Raw genomic sequence first — 15,614 nt, forward strand, 5'->3', positions numbered from 1 at the left:
GAACCAACCTCAATGATTTATCCATATAAAAGGGGTCAAGGTACACATAGCCATCCAATATGAGATGAAGGCTCTTATAGTGGACACCCCACTTTATATGACTACTTCGGATCATTGGAACTAAACCACAAATAGAAAGAAAAAAATTATCATTCCCGTAGTCCTTACTTCTCTAGTCAAAAGTGACATCATCAAGTTGCTCAAAGAGACATGATAAAGAAAAAATTAAAAAAAAAAAAAAAAAAACCTTAGCATATTACAAATAAATTCATCATTTTGAGTTCAATTTCTATGTTATAGGATTGATGTCAAGTGTCAATTTTTAAAACATGTTTGAAATAAATCTCTTTAGTAGGGTGACAACAATAGACATACATAGTTAGAACAACTGGTGACTAGAGTCAAACAGGAATCTTCAACAAGAACCTTAGTAAGAACTGAGTGACAATAGACAGACATAGCTAGAACAACTGGTGGCTAACATGAGAGAGATCTTCCATGAGAGGAATGTCAAAAAATGATAGAAGTGACAATAGGTAGATGTAGTTAGAACAACTACTGACTGAAAAAAGAGAGATCTTCCATGAGAGAAATCTCAAAAGTGACACGAGCGATAGTAGGCAGACAGAGTTAGAACAATTGGTGATTGACACAAGAGAAATCTTCCATGAGAAGAATCTTTAACTGACACTAGTGATAGTAGGCAGACATAGTTAGAACAACTGGTGAATAAAGCAAGATAGATCTTCCATGAGAGGAATCTCAAAAAGTGACACTAGTGACAGTAGGCAGACATAGTTAGAACAACTAGTGACTGACGTGAGAGAGATCTTCCATGAGAAGAATCTCAAAAGTGACACTAGCAACACTAGGAAGACATAGTTACAATAACTGGTGAGTATCGCAAGAGATTTCCATGACACTATAGGGTGTTGCCCCTGAGTTATGACAAGACTCAATCCATGGATACATGAGTGGAAGTAGGAAACTAAAGTAGGAAAGTGACTGTACATGAAGCCAAAAGGTTGTGTTGCAAGATATAGCATTTCAACAAGTGGCACCTATTTACTAGGTTTTCACCTTCTTGGCAGAGATTCTTTTTTTGCTACCATGATGCTTGTTTCTAGGTTTTCACCAATGACACCCTTTTATTTTTTGAATTTTTCTATATTTTTTTTTTCTTGTATTTTTGAGTTTTTCAAATGTTTTTGCTATTACCAAGTCACCTATTGCTAGGTTTTCACCAAAGTAATGGTTTTTTTTAGGACCTTTTACAATTTTAAGATTTTTTTTAGAACATTTTGCAATTTTTAGTTTTTCAAAGATTACTAGCTCTCAAGCAGGATCATATCATTTTGTTCTAGTGTCTATCAAGGTGAAGGATGAGATGTAGTAGCAAGCTAGTGGATAAGCATAGATGAATAGGCAAGGAGTATGAAGTGGTGAATGTTACCCTCAAGGAAAGTTTTCACAAGATTACCCAAGCTATGGAAAAAGGATATAAAAACATAAGCTCATGGTGTAAGGAAGAATATCATGTAATTAATTTGAGAAAATAACCATGTCAAGAGATTGATAAGAACCAAGTTTTCTTCTTTCTTTCATTGATCAAGACCAAAGGGTTAATTAAATAAGATAGAAAAGTTTGTTATGGAGGTTATGAGTGAATGAATTCGAGATTGAGGACATCTTAAGGGCAAGTAAGATCATGATAGGATGTCATGGATGGAAGAATTATTCATGACACTTGTTTACCAGGGTTTCATCATGGTACTTATCCAAGGTGCCACAAGAAGTGGTTTTCACCATATGATGGATTTATTTATCTTTACTTTTGCTACCAAGGTGCCACAAGAAGTGGTTTTTACCAAGGCACTTTTTCATTTTTTAAATAATTGTTTTTTTTTGAATTTTTTAAATTTTAGGAAGAGCTCAAGCTTTCTCAAGTTAGATAGCATTCCTATAAGAGAGATAAGTTATGATAAGCCAAGGCCATAGCAAGGTATTCTCAAAGATGTTGAATAAGGTAATGGAAGGGAAATGATATGAAAATGAGAGGCAAATGGAGGATAAGGTTACTGGATTTAGAAGACTAAAATGAGCAAGGATAGTAAGTAGGCATAAGGTTTAGAGGATTTCATGAGGGTGGATGAGATATTGGGTAGGATCAACATTGAAACACACCTTGAAGGGTGATGGAATGATGGAGAAATCATGGATGAAATAGATTGAGGCTTAGATATATGAGGTAGCACAACAATTTTGGAGAAAGGTGGAGTAGAAGGTTTTGAAGCCTTTTTAGGAAGATGTTGGAAAGAAGATGGAGTGGAAGCCTTTGGAAACTTGAATGTCAACTTTGATTTATTTTCAATATTCAAGTCCTTCAAAAGAGACTTGTGAATCCATACAACTTTTAATTTTTCATTAGATGCTTTGGAGCACATTTCTTCAATAATAGATTTAAGAACCTATACTTTCTTTGGTTGCGATCTTTGAATAGTGGACCTTTGCAGTCTCTTTTGCAATTTTTCCTTCTTAATATTCAGATGTTCATTAGAGGAGACATAGTAAACTTTTGAAGATGAATTCATGCACTTGTGTTTCAGTTGATCATCCAAATTTCTTCTAGAGGACTTGGGACTTGTGGATGAAGAAGGCGAATATGACTAGTTTAGACAGAAAGGTGAATGTGAAGAGTTTAAGTATGTGTATCTTTGTTGATCTTGAAGTAGGGTAGGAGGGACATGTAATGAGCTAAGAATGGAAGTAGGAGATAGAGAAGCATAAGGTCCCAATATGGATGGAAGACTTGAAAGTTTTATCTTAGATACATGGGGACCAAGGATAGATTTAGAAAATGTGAATGGACCATGAGTAGGGATATCAACATCTTTAGATTAAGCAACATGACCAAAGGCATCAATAGATTTATGAGTAACTATTATAGGAGCAATACCTTTGATACGAGTATCTAAAACCTGAGCATATTTTTGAAGTGAATGTAGTGAAGAAGAACAAGAGGGCGAGGGAACACTTTTCTCTTCAAAAGGAATTTTAGGTAGCATAGGAAAAGTATCCTTCTCTTGGTCTTTAGTAATTTCCTTAGGGATGGTGGAAGGAATATCTTGATCTTGCTTAGTAGGGGTGCATGATATGGGAAATGGAGGACTATGTGGCTCTTGAAATGGAGGCATGAGATCTTGGAAGATTTGGAAGGGGATGAAGGAATCTTGGTCTTGATCAACACTTGTTTCTTCATTGTTTAAGCAGCCCTCTTGACATGAAACCAATTCCAAGGATGAGGGAGTATCTAAATCTATATTCAAATATATTTCTGGAGTCTACATAATGGGCTCTTGAAGTTCATAAGAGAATTTACTTGGAGTAGAATTCATATGCATAGTACGGCATGAAGACATATGATCTATGAATTAGGTAGTGAAAAGACTAGTAGCCCAATATTTTTTGGCTTGAGTTTCTTTTAAACGCAATCCTTGAGGGTACACATAGTCAACAAGGGGAGTAGCAAGTTCTTTGTTTGGTGAATATGTGTTGAAAATCTTAGATGCTTTAGAAGGTGATGGCATGTTGGAAGAAGTAGAAGATGCATTTGAACCATTACTAGAATTGGTTTCATGATGTTGATCCTTCTTGAGAGTAGTATCTCTAGTAGATTAGAGCTTAGATTTTTGAATTATGCCATTATCAAGGAGATCTTGGATCTTTTTTTTCAGCTGCTCACAATGTGATGTTTTATGTAAGTTATGTCTATGATAGGCACAATAGTTACTCAGAAAGGAAACTCTTGCCAAAGTGACATTAGGTAAAACAATGAGTTTTTCTTCAAGAAGTTCTTCCAAGGTTAAATCGTAAGATTTTCCCCAAGGTGTGGAATCATGCTTTGGTTTAAACTCCCAAGGTTTTTTTTTCAAAGATACCTTTAGATTTCTTGGGTGTGGTTGCATTATTTTCCAAGGATTTGGTTTCAACATCATAAGAAGTTGATGGATCAATGTCTTTAAAGGAACTGGAATAACTTTGTTAGGAGAATGTGCTCAATGATATATCTTCTTCTTCTTCTTTTAATCTTTGATGTTGAGCACTTATTGTTTCAATTTGTTTCTTCATGTTGGCAATTAGAATCCCTTCTTTCTCACTAGGAACATTAGACTGAGTGTATTTATTTCTAGCCATTTTGATGTACTATGTTTCACGTAGTGATAACCAAGTTTTGGAACATAAGCCCACTACAAACAAAGGAATAGCGTAATGCTTACATCCATAGATAATGAAAAAAAGCAAAAGCCTAGACAAGGACCACACAAGAACATAGCCTCAAAGTGAGATAAGAGTGTTGTATACTTGGGTACAAGTTATCTAAGTAATGGCTAGAATAACCAAGAATTATGACTATCCTGACACAAAGTATGACAAACACAAAAGGATAGAATAAGATAAACATGTGGTGAGACTAGTTTTTGAGTAGGTCACAAGTTGTTAGCTAAGAAAGAAGTCATTTTTTTCCACTATTTTTAGATAGAGAAGTGGTAAAATATTGTAGATACTGATTAGACTTAGAGCACAAATAGCCTTGATAGACAGTTTGACAGTTTTCAGAACAAGATATCATGTGAGGATTCTCAAGGAATCACATGAGGAAACAAAATGAAGTACACCAAGATTCAAAAAATTAGATTTTTCAAAATTTTCTTGTGTGAGGACTTGTTCAAAGACATACAAGGATGTGCTACATTGATAGAAGTACAAGATTCTAACAATAGGATAAATCTACAAGATCTTGTGTGGAGATTCTCATAGGACTGTGTGAAAACTTGGATGAAGCCATGTGAAGAAATGCACAAAAAAGGTTCTTGCACACAATTTTGTAGTATCAATTCATGCATACCAAGCACATGGTGCTTACTTCAACCCATAGACTGTTTTTTCAGCTTGTAAACCAAGTGTTCTTTTGCTAAAATTTCATAGCCAATAGGAAAATCCACATAAACCTATTCATCAATATCACCATTTAGGAAAGTTGATTCTACATCCATCTAATAGATTGGCTGCTTATTTTGAGCAGATATAGATAATATAATTTTAACTGAATCAAATCTAGAAACTAGAGCAAAAGTCTTTGAATAATCTACTCCAAGTGTTTGTGTCAATCCCTTGGTAACTAGTCTAGCTTTGTGTCTTTTCACAAAACCATCAACATGATATTTCACCTTCTAAATCCATTTGACACCAATCAACTGTTTGTCCTTTGGAAGTGGAACTAATTCACATGTATCATTATTCTCAGTAGAATACATCTCTTTATTCATAGCATCAATCCGTGTGTGTTTCGTCCCAACTTCTTCATACACAAAAGGTTAAAATTGATTACAACTTAATAATGTAAAGTTAGCAACCAAATTTGCAATAGAACTCATTTGATATATCTCATTTAAACTTCATAGCTTTTGTGAAGAACTTGGACTGGATAGTGAATTTGAAATTCCACCTAAAAAAGAGCTTGGTGATCTTGGTGGACTTAGGCCTGAGCTTCTACTTGAGCTTGTGGGGAGAGGAGGGACTTGAACTTCTTTATTATCCATGATGAATGGTGTAGATTTATGAAATTCTTTCTTCCATTTCCATAATCCCCCTTCATAAAAAAACACATCTCAACTAATAATCTATTGGTTTGTGTTAGGTTCATAAAACTGATATCCTTAGGTAGAGTTAGAATAACCCAAGAAGATGTAAAGTTGAAATTTGGCATCCAACTTTTTCCTCTTCTGAATAGGAACATGAACATATGTAGGGAAACCAAATACATGAAAGTGAGCTACTGAGGGCTTGTATCCACTCCAAGATTCTTTTGAAGTGATATTCTATAGCACTTCTATTGGGCTTTGATTCAAAATATAAATTGTGGTTTCCACTACAACTCGCCAAAAGGAATTTGGAAGGTTAGAATTTAACATACTTCATGCCATCTCCATAATGGTATAGTTCTTTCTTTCTACAATACCATTCTTCTAAGGGTAAAGGTTGCCATAAGCTATCTTTGAATGCCATGCATCTCACAAAAATTAGAATATATTTGGAGATGAATTCTCCCCCTCTATCACTTTTGAGTGTTTTAATAGAATACAAGCTTTTCTTTTCTGCGATAGCTATATAATACTTGAAGCATCCAAGTGCTTCATATTCTTACCCATAGATTCCTCTTGCATAGTACCACAAATGTCATAATGCACAATCTCTATAGGATATCTTTCCTTCCATGACTTATTCACTAGAAAAATTTCTCGATGTTCCTTGCCAAGAGCACACCCTGTATAAACTTCTTCTTTTTCCTAAATGGTAGAAAGTCCTCTCTCTGTGTCTTTTTTATGAAGCAAACTTAAGTCCTAAAAATGAAAATGACCAAACCTTTGATTCCATAACCATGAACCATCTGTGGTTTCCTTAAGAGAATGCATATTAATGGAAACCAAAGTGAGAGGAAACAATCTATTCTCTATCATAAAAGACTTTGCTAAAAGATGGTGGTTAGCTAATTTATCAAAAACTTTGTAGCATTTATACTAAAAAAAAACCTTATAAATTTTTGTTACAAGTTGTCCAATATTCAAAAGATTATGATGTAACTAGGGAACATGCAAAATGTTATGAATATAAGTGATTTCTCCCTTCTCTATTTTCACTGCAAGGGTACCTTTTTCCATAACACCAACCTATTTATCATCACCAATTTTGACTCAAGACTTCTCACAAATTCATCTAATTAGACAAAGAGGTCAAATTTAATAGTCATATGATTTGAGCACATGCTATCAAGAAATCACACATCCTTATGAGGGTCTTTTTCAAAATTGCATGAGAAGAATGTGGATTGCTTTGCATCTTCAAGAGATTCTTTGGTATAGTTGGCTCTTGACTTATTCAAATTGGATTTTTCCTTTCTACATTTAGATGCATAGTGTCCATACATTTCATAATATCTACATGGCATGCTTTGTCAATCCTCAAAACTTCTTCCTCTTCCTCTAGTAATTCCTCTTCCTTGTTCTCTTCCACATTTTCCTAATGCAAAAGACTCCCCTTGAGTTTTGTTTGATTGAAAGTGGGTTACAAGTTTGGCTTCAATTTTGACTAAAGACTAGAAGCCTTGCACTATATTCTTTGTTGAATGTGGCATGTGCTCATCCTGTGATTGCAAAGAACCTATCAACTCTTCAATTTTGAAGGTAAATGTGTCTTTACTCTATTCAATGGTTATGACCACTAGATCAAACTTTGGAGGAAGAGAACTTAAAATATTCTCTACTAATTTTTGTTCTTTGATAGTTTTCCCTTGAGTTTTAAGATGATTGATAGTAGTTTGAGCCCTCATAATAAACTCATGAGTGGACTCAGCTTCTCTCATCCTTAAATTTTAAAAATCTCTCTAAAGTGTTTGAAGTCTTACCAATTTTATTATGTGAGATCCTTGGTATGTAGTTTCAAGGGCCTTCCATGCATCCTTGGACTTTTTCGTGCTAGCTGAATAGCGGAAAATAGATATATATATAATGCAATTTGAATGATGAAAAGATTTCTATTTTCCTTCTTGTCTTCTTTCATCTGATTTTTTTGAGTGTGTGTTTATGCATTCAAATCATTCTGGTCTATAGGCTATTTGTATCCCCCTTATACTAATTCCCAAAGATCTTGAGATAATAGTAGGGTCTTCATCTTGATACACCAATATTCATAGTTGTCTCCAAAAAATAGTGAAAGCCAGAAGGGAAAATTACCATCATTTTCCATTCTAAAATATCTTGGAGAGAATCGCTACCTAACCTACAAGGAAAAATAAATTCTAGAACCTTCTTTGATACCAATTGAGGATCTAGAAAATAAAATATCTTATGCTATACTAATAAAATAAAAGAAACACAAATTAAAAGAAAAATCCATTTTTATTGATTTCATATCAATTCTAAAATTAAAGAGTACATTATAAAGGAAAACTAAAAATCTTAACCTTGAATACTGATGAAGGAAGATATTGATAACTACAATAAAAATTTCTTAAATAAAATAGCATGCAAAGAGATTGCATGAAAATCACAATTTTTCCCAAACTACTTTAAAAATAATTAAAACCAATGCCTACAAGGCTAACTGCAACATGCAATTTTATTAAGCATGAAATAAATAAAATAATCTAAATTAAAAGAATGTTGTGAACGATGCTATGGAATTGAATCTCTATTGAGAATGCATTTAATGCATGACCAATGAATGCCTTCACGAGCATCGTGAGGTGAAGGTAGTGGTGCATGCCTTCAATCTCCCCTGCATGAACAATGGGAATGAGATCGAGCTGATTTCTCAAGGTTGTAAAGTTGGATGTAGTGAGAGCTTTGGTGAAGATACCAATAAATTTCCTAGAAGTGGTGAAAACTCTAACTCCACTATACCATCCTAAACCAAATCTAGAATAAAATGATGGTAGATTTCAATGTGCTTTAATCTTGCATAAAACACTAGATTCTTGGTCATTGCAATGGCATTACTCTTATCACAAAACATGGTTCTAGGATGTTCTTGAACTAAATGCAAATCTTCCAAAATCCTTCTAGTCCATATTGCTTGAAAAATAGTTGTTGCTACTACAATATACTCTGCTTTTTCAAAAGAGAGAATCACTATCACCTTCTTCTTACTACTCCATGGAAAAACTCCAAAACAAAGCAAGAAAGCATAACCATAGGTTGATTTTTTATCATCTATTGGATTGTCGCAATCAAAATCTATATAAATAATCATCTCAAATTTATCATTAGGAGAATAATGAAAGCAAAATTTTTTTCTACCACTCACACATGCCTTAAGATTCTTTTTTGCATCTCACCAATGAGACTCATGTAGAACTTGCATGAACCAAGAAATGAGGCTCACATCATACATAATATAAGGTCTCATTGTAGTAAGGTATATTAGGCTCCCAACCAAAAGTCTATATAATGTAGGATCAATATAGGGACTTCCAGATCATCCTTGGTTAACTTTTCACCAAGGGCTACAAGAGTAGAAACTATCATGCATGACATAATTCTAAACAACTTTAATAAATCAGCAACATACTTGGTTTGAGAAATGGATATACCATTAGGTTGTTCCTGCACCTCTACCCCAAGAAAATAATGCATAAGTCCCATATCTAACATCTCAAATGCTTGCTTCATTTCTTCTTTGAATTTCTCAATTAGGGATGGGCTATTACTTGTAAAAATGAGATCATCAACATAAAGAAAAATAATTAGAATATAATTACCAACATGTTAGATATAAAGGGTTGGCTCTGAAGGACTTTGAATGAATTTTTTCTTCAAAAAATAAGTATCAATGGTGCTTACTTCACCCATAGAGCAATTTTTCATCTTGTAAATCAAGTGTTCTTTTCCTAAAATTTCATAGCTAATTGGTTGATCCACATAAACCTATTCATCAATATAACCATTCAAGAAAGCTGATTTTACATCCATCTGATAGATTGAACACTTATTTTGAGTAGCTATAGATAACATACTTTTAACTGTATCAAATCTAGCAAAGTCTCTTAATAATCTACTCTAGGTGTTTCTATGAATGCCATGGAAACTTGTCTCACTTTGTGTCTTTTCATGGAACAATCAACATGATATTTCACCTTGTTAATCCATTTGACACCAATCACCTACTTGTCCTTTGGAAGTGGAACTTGTTCCCATATATCATTTTTCTCAATAGCATGCATCTCTTAATTAATAGCATCAATCCATATTTGTTCTGTCACAACTTCTTCATACAAAAAAGGTTCAAATTGACTAAAACTTAATGATAAAAACTTAGCAATCAAATCTACATTCGAACTCATTTGATATATCTCATTTAAACTTCATACCTTTTGAAAATAACTTGAACTGGATAGCGAATTTTAAATTTCACCAAAAGAGGAGCTTGGTGAACTTGGTGGACTTGGGTTGAGCTTCCACTTAAGCTTTGTGGAGAGGAGGCACTTGAACATCTTCATTACCCATGATGAATGGTGTAGATTTATGAAATTTTTTCTTCCATTTTATTACTCCCCGTTCATCAAAAATCACATCTCAACTAATAATCCATTGCTTTGTGTCAAGTTCATAAAACTAATATCCTTTGATGGAGTTAGTATAACCCACAAAGATACAATGTTGGGATTTCGCATCCAACTTTTTCATCTTTTGAATAGGAACATGAACATGTGTAGGGCAATCAAATACATGATAGTAAGATTTTGAAGGCTTGTAACCACTCTACGCTTCCTTTAAAGTAATATTCTATAGAAATTTTGTTGGGCTTCAACTCAAAATATAAATTGTCATTTCCATTGTAACTCCCCAAAAGGAATTTGGAAGGCTCTTAGACTTTAACATACTTCATGCCATCTCCATAATGGTAGAGTTCTTTCTTTCTGTGATACCATTCTGTTGGGGGGTAAAGGTTTTCGTAAGCTATCTTTAAATTCCATGCATATCAAAAAAATAAGAAAACTCTCTGGAGATGAATTCTAACACTTTATCAATTCTGAGTGTTTTAATGGAATACTCACTTTTCCTTTCTACCATAGTTCTATAGTACTTGAAGCATCCAAGTGCTTTAGATTTCTTCTTAAGGAAATAAACCCATGTGTGGCATGATAAATCATTAATAAAAGTCAAAAAATAGATATCCTTACCCATGGATTCGTCTTCCATAGTACCACAAATGTCATAATGCACAAGCTCTAGAGGAGATCTTGCCCTCCATGACTTGTTCGCCAGAAAAATTTCTCAATGTTTCTTACCAATAGCACACCCTGAATAAACTTCTTCTTTTCCCTAAATGGGAGGAAGTCCTTTCACCATGTCTTTTTTATGAAGCAAACTTAAGCCCTAAAAATGAAAATGACAATACCTTTGATTCCATAACCATGAATCATTTATGGCTTCCTTAAGAGCATGGATATTAGTGGAAACCAAAGTGAGGGTAAACAATCTATTCTCTATCATACAAGCCTTTGCTAAAAGATGGTGGTTAACTAATTTATCAAAAACTTTGTAGCTTTTTTATCCTAAAAAACAACCTTATATTTTTTGCTACAATATGCCCAATACTCAAAAAATTTTGATATAACTTGGGCACTTGCAAAGTTTCATGAATATAAGTATTGATTTCTCACTTTGTTTTCATTGCAAGGGTATCTTGTCCCATAACATCAACCTCTTTATCATCACCAAATTTGACTCAAGACTTCTCACAACTTCATCTAATTAGACAAAGAGATAAGATTTACCTATCATATGATTTGAGCACCCACTATCAAGAAAACATGTCCTTCTGAGGTTCTTTTTTCAAATTGCATGAGAAGAACGCAAAGTTCTTTGCATCTTGAAGAGATGCTTCAGTATAGTTAGCTCTTGAATTTTTCAAACCGCCTTTTTTCATTCTACATTTATATCTATAATGTCCATACCTTTCGCAATATCTGCATTGGATACTTCTTTGATCCTCAAAACTTCTTCCTCTTCCTTTGGTAATTCCTCTTCCTTCTGCTCTACTACATTCTCTTGATGTAGAAGAATCCCCTTGAGTTTTGTTTGACTGAAAATGGGCTACAGGTGTGGCCTCAATTTTAACTGAAGACTACAAGACTTGCACTAGATTCTCTATTGAATGCCACATGTGCTCTTCCCGTGATTGCAAAGAATCTATCAACTCTTCAATTTTAAGGGTAGATGTTTCTTTACTCTCTTCAATGGCTATGACAACTAGATCAAATTTTGGAGGAAGAGATCTCATAATCTTCTCTATAATTTTTTTATTTGTCATAGTTTTCCCTTGCATTTTAGGATGATTGATAGTAGTTTGAGCCATTGTAATAAACTCATGAGTGGACTTGGCATCTCTCATCCTTCAATTTTAAAAATATCTCCGAAGAGTTTGAAGTCTCACCAATCTTATGCATTTTGAAGGGTCCCCCATGAATCCTTTGACTTTTTCATTCTAGTTATATAGTGGAAAATAGACATATCTAATATAGTTTAAATGATTAAAAGACTTTGATTGTCCTTCTTGTCTTCTTCCAACTGATTTTGTTGAGCTTGTATTAACATATTCAATGCATTATGGTATGCACATTCTGTGTATCCTCCTTATACTAATTCCCAAAGATCTTGAGATAATGGTAGGGTCTTCATCTTGATACTCCAATATTCATAGTTGTCTCCAAAAAACAGTGGAAGCAAGAATGAAAAATTGCCACCATTTTCCATTCTAAAATATCTTGGAGAGAATTGTTGCCTAATTGTAAGAAAAAAATTCTACAACCTGCTCTAATACCATTTGAAGATTTGAAAAATAAAATCTCTTGTGCTATATTGATAGAAACAAAAACTCTATTTTTATTGATTGCATATCAATTCTAAAATTAAAGAGTACATTATAAAGGAAAACTAAAAATCTTAACCTTGAATGTTGATCAAGAAAGATATTGATAACTACAATAAAAAAATTCTTTAAAAAAATAACTTGCAAAGAGATTGCATGAAAATCACAGTTTTGCATATTATACAAACTACTTTAAATTTAATTAAAATTGATGCCTATGAGGCTAACTACAACATGTAGTTTTCTTAAGCATAAAATGATGTAAATTTTTAAAAAATTAGTGCAAACAATGTGGTGGAATTGATGCTCAATTGAGTATGCATTTAATGCATGACCAATGCATATCCTCACAAGTGGAAAGTGTGTAGTGGTGTGGTGAAGGAAATGGTGAGTGGCTTCACATACTATTATCAAAACATGTATGGAAGAAAGGGTAAGAACACACAAAGTAAAGGAGCCTTGCATGATCAGATTCTTTTGGTCATTATTTATCTCTATTAGTAAGAAAAGCCTTATAAAATATAATCTTTTTTTTTTTTTATGGAGAACAATTAGCAATAGATAGCCACAAATTAAAAGGAAATGAGAGATTTAGATATGGAAATTGAAATATATAAGGAGATAGATAGGAAAGAGAGAATTATATGTTATTATAGTACACATAAAGACAAAGACAATAAATATAACTAAAAGAGAATTAAAAAATTATAGTGAATTATTTAGATGGATTAATGTAGAAAGAAATGAAGGCTAAATAAGAGAATGTCATCTTATTGTACTTGTTGTATGCAACTACTATTGTATTTAGTTTCTCCTCAAATATGCTTATTTTTTAATAAAAAAAATCTTTCTAAAGTTTTATCATTTAATTATATATTATATATACCATAGAAATTATATGGTTGGATCAATTCTTTTGGTTATAGGAGCCCTTTATTTCAGGAGTTCTCCATATTGCATTTTCAATGGTGAGATCTTAGTTAAATAAAGATTGTAATAAATAATAAAATTAATCTATTATTCATTCTAATAAAAATAAAAATATTTATTATTTATTCAAAATTTTACTATAAAAAAATTTAAAAATATTAAATCTTGACGAATAATAAATTAGTATAATTTTATATAACTATTGGATGTATTTAACCTTTACATCTTAATTCTATTTATTTAATATTATATATCTAGGAACTTTTATATCTTAATTCTATTTCTCAACAGCTCACTTATAACTCCATGAATGTAAAAAATAAAAATCTATTCTATTAACTATAACTACATATAATACATATACATATGTATTCTATAACTTGTACTACATATAATATCTATTTACTATATTAACTATAACTAAATGGCAAGTACATGCCACTATGTGGCACTTGTTTTTGTGTAATTGAGTTCAATTTGCAAGATGTGAAATTGAAATATATAAGGAGATAGATAGGAAAGAGAGAATTATATGTTATTATAGTACACATAAAGAAAAAGACAATAAATATAAATAAAAGAGAATTAAAAAATTATAGTGAATTATTTAGATGGATTAATGTAGAAAGAAATGAAGGCTAAATAAGAGAATGTCATCTTATTGTACTTTCTGTATGCAACTACTATTGTATTTAGTTTCTCCTCAAATATGTTTCTTTTTTAATAACAAAAATCTTTCTTAAGTTTTATTATTTAATTATATATTATATATACCATAGAAATTATATGGTTGGATCAATACTTTTGGTTATAGGAGCCCTTTTTTTTCAGGAGTTCTCCATATTGCATTTTCAATGGCGAGATCTTAGTTATATAAAGATTGTAATAAATAATAAAATTAATCTATTATTCATTCTAATAAAAATAAAAATATTTATTATTTATTCAAAAGTTTATTAAAAAAAAATTTTTAAATATTAAATCTTGACGAATAATAAATTCCTATAATTTTATATAACTATTGGATGTATTGAACCTTTACATCTTAATTCCATTTATTTAATATTATATATCTAGGAACTTTTATATCTTAATTCTATTTCTCAATAGCTCACTTATAACTCCATGAATGTAAAAAATAAAAATCTATTCTATTAACTATAACTACATATAATACATAAACATATGTATTCTATAACTTGTACTACATATAATATCTATTTACTCTATTAACTATAACTAAATGGCAAGTACATGCCACTATGTGGCACTTGTTATTGTTATAATAACAAGTAACAAAAATAGAGATAGCTAAAATAAAATAAAGAATAGCTCACTTATAACTCCATGAAATGTAAAAAATAAAAATCTATTCTATTTAACTATAACTACATATAATACATATACATATGTATTCTATAACTTGTACTCCATATATTATCTATTTTCTCTATTAACTATAACTAAATGGCAAGTATATGCCACTATCTCACACTTGTTATAATTACAAGTAACAAAAATAGAGATAGCTAAAAGAAAATAAAAAATTGTAGTGAACTATTAAAATATATCCATATAAAAGGAGATTAGTTATGAAAACTCAAAAAAAGAGTGATATGTTATAATAGTTACATGTAACAATAGCAGACATGGATAAAAAAGAATTGAAAATTATAGAGAATATTTTTAAAAGAAATGTAATTGCACACACAAAATGTTGTACTTAATAATAGTCTAAGAAATTTAAACAAAATATGTTAGATAAATATAATCTCATGGAACAAATGGTATACTTAATAATTAATACAATACATTGAACAAATGTACTCTTACCAAATAATAAAATTAACTAAAGATATGAACAAATAGAATTAGAATTTATTGAAAAATAAAAATTCCAAAGTGTAAGGCTATTTTCAATCCTTAATCTCAGAAAATGATCAAAAATATACTCCTGTACTCCTATGCAAGCTATTTTCGATGCTTAATCTTTAGTTCTGATACCATGGTCAAAGGAGATGAAAAACCAATTTTAAGTGGATGCTTGAGTTGATTACGTATTGCCTCTATTTATAGAGGTCTAAGAAGATCTTAGTCAAATTACATGTCTAAAATGAGCGATCTGGGAGAGAGCATAAACATATAGTGGGGTGATAGTTAATCATGTGAAGCACGTGGAGATTGGTTGAAAGAATTATAAATAGACAACAGGCAACTTAAATGGTTTCTTTGACAATGTGTTGAGCATAGGTGGT

This window comes from Cupressus sempervirens, chromosome 4 (assembly GCF_028749045.1).
Source record: "Cupressus sempervirens isolate cs-2001-9-10 chromosome 4, ASM2874904v1, whole genome shotgun sequence".
Lineage (NCBI taxonomy): Eukaryota > Viridiplantae > Streptophyta > Pinopsida > Cupressales > Cupressaceae > Cupressus > Cupressus sempervirens.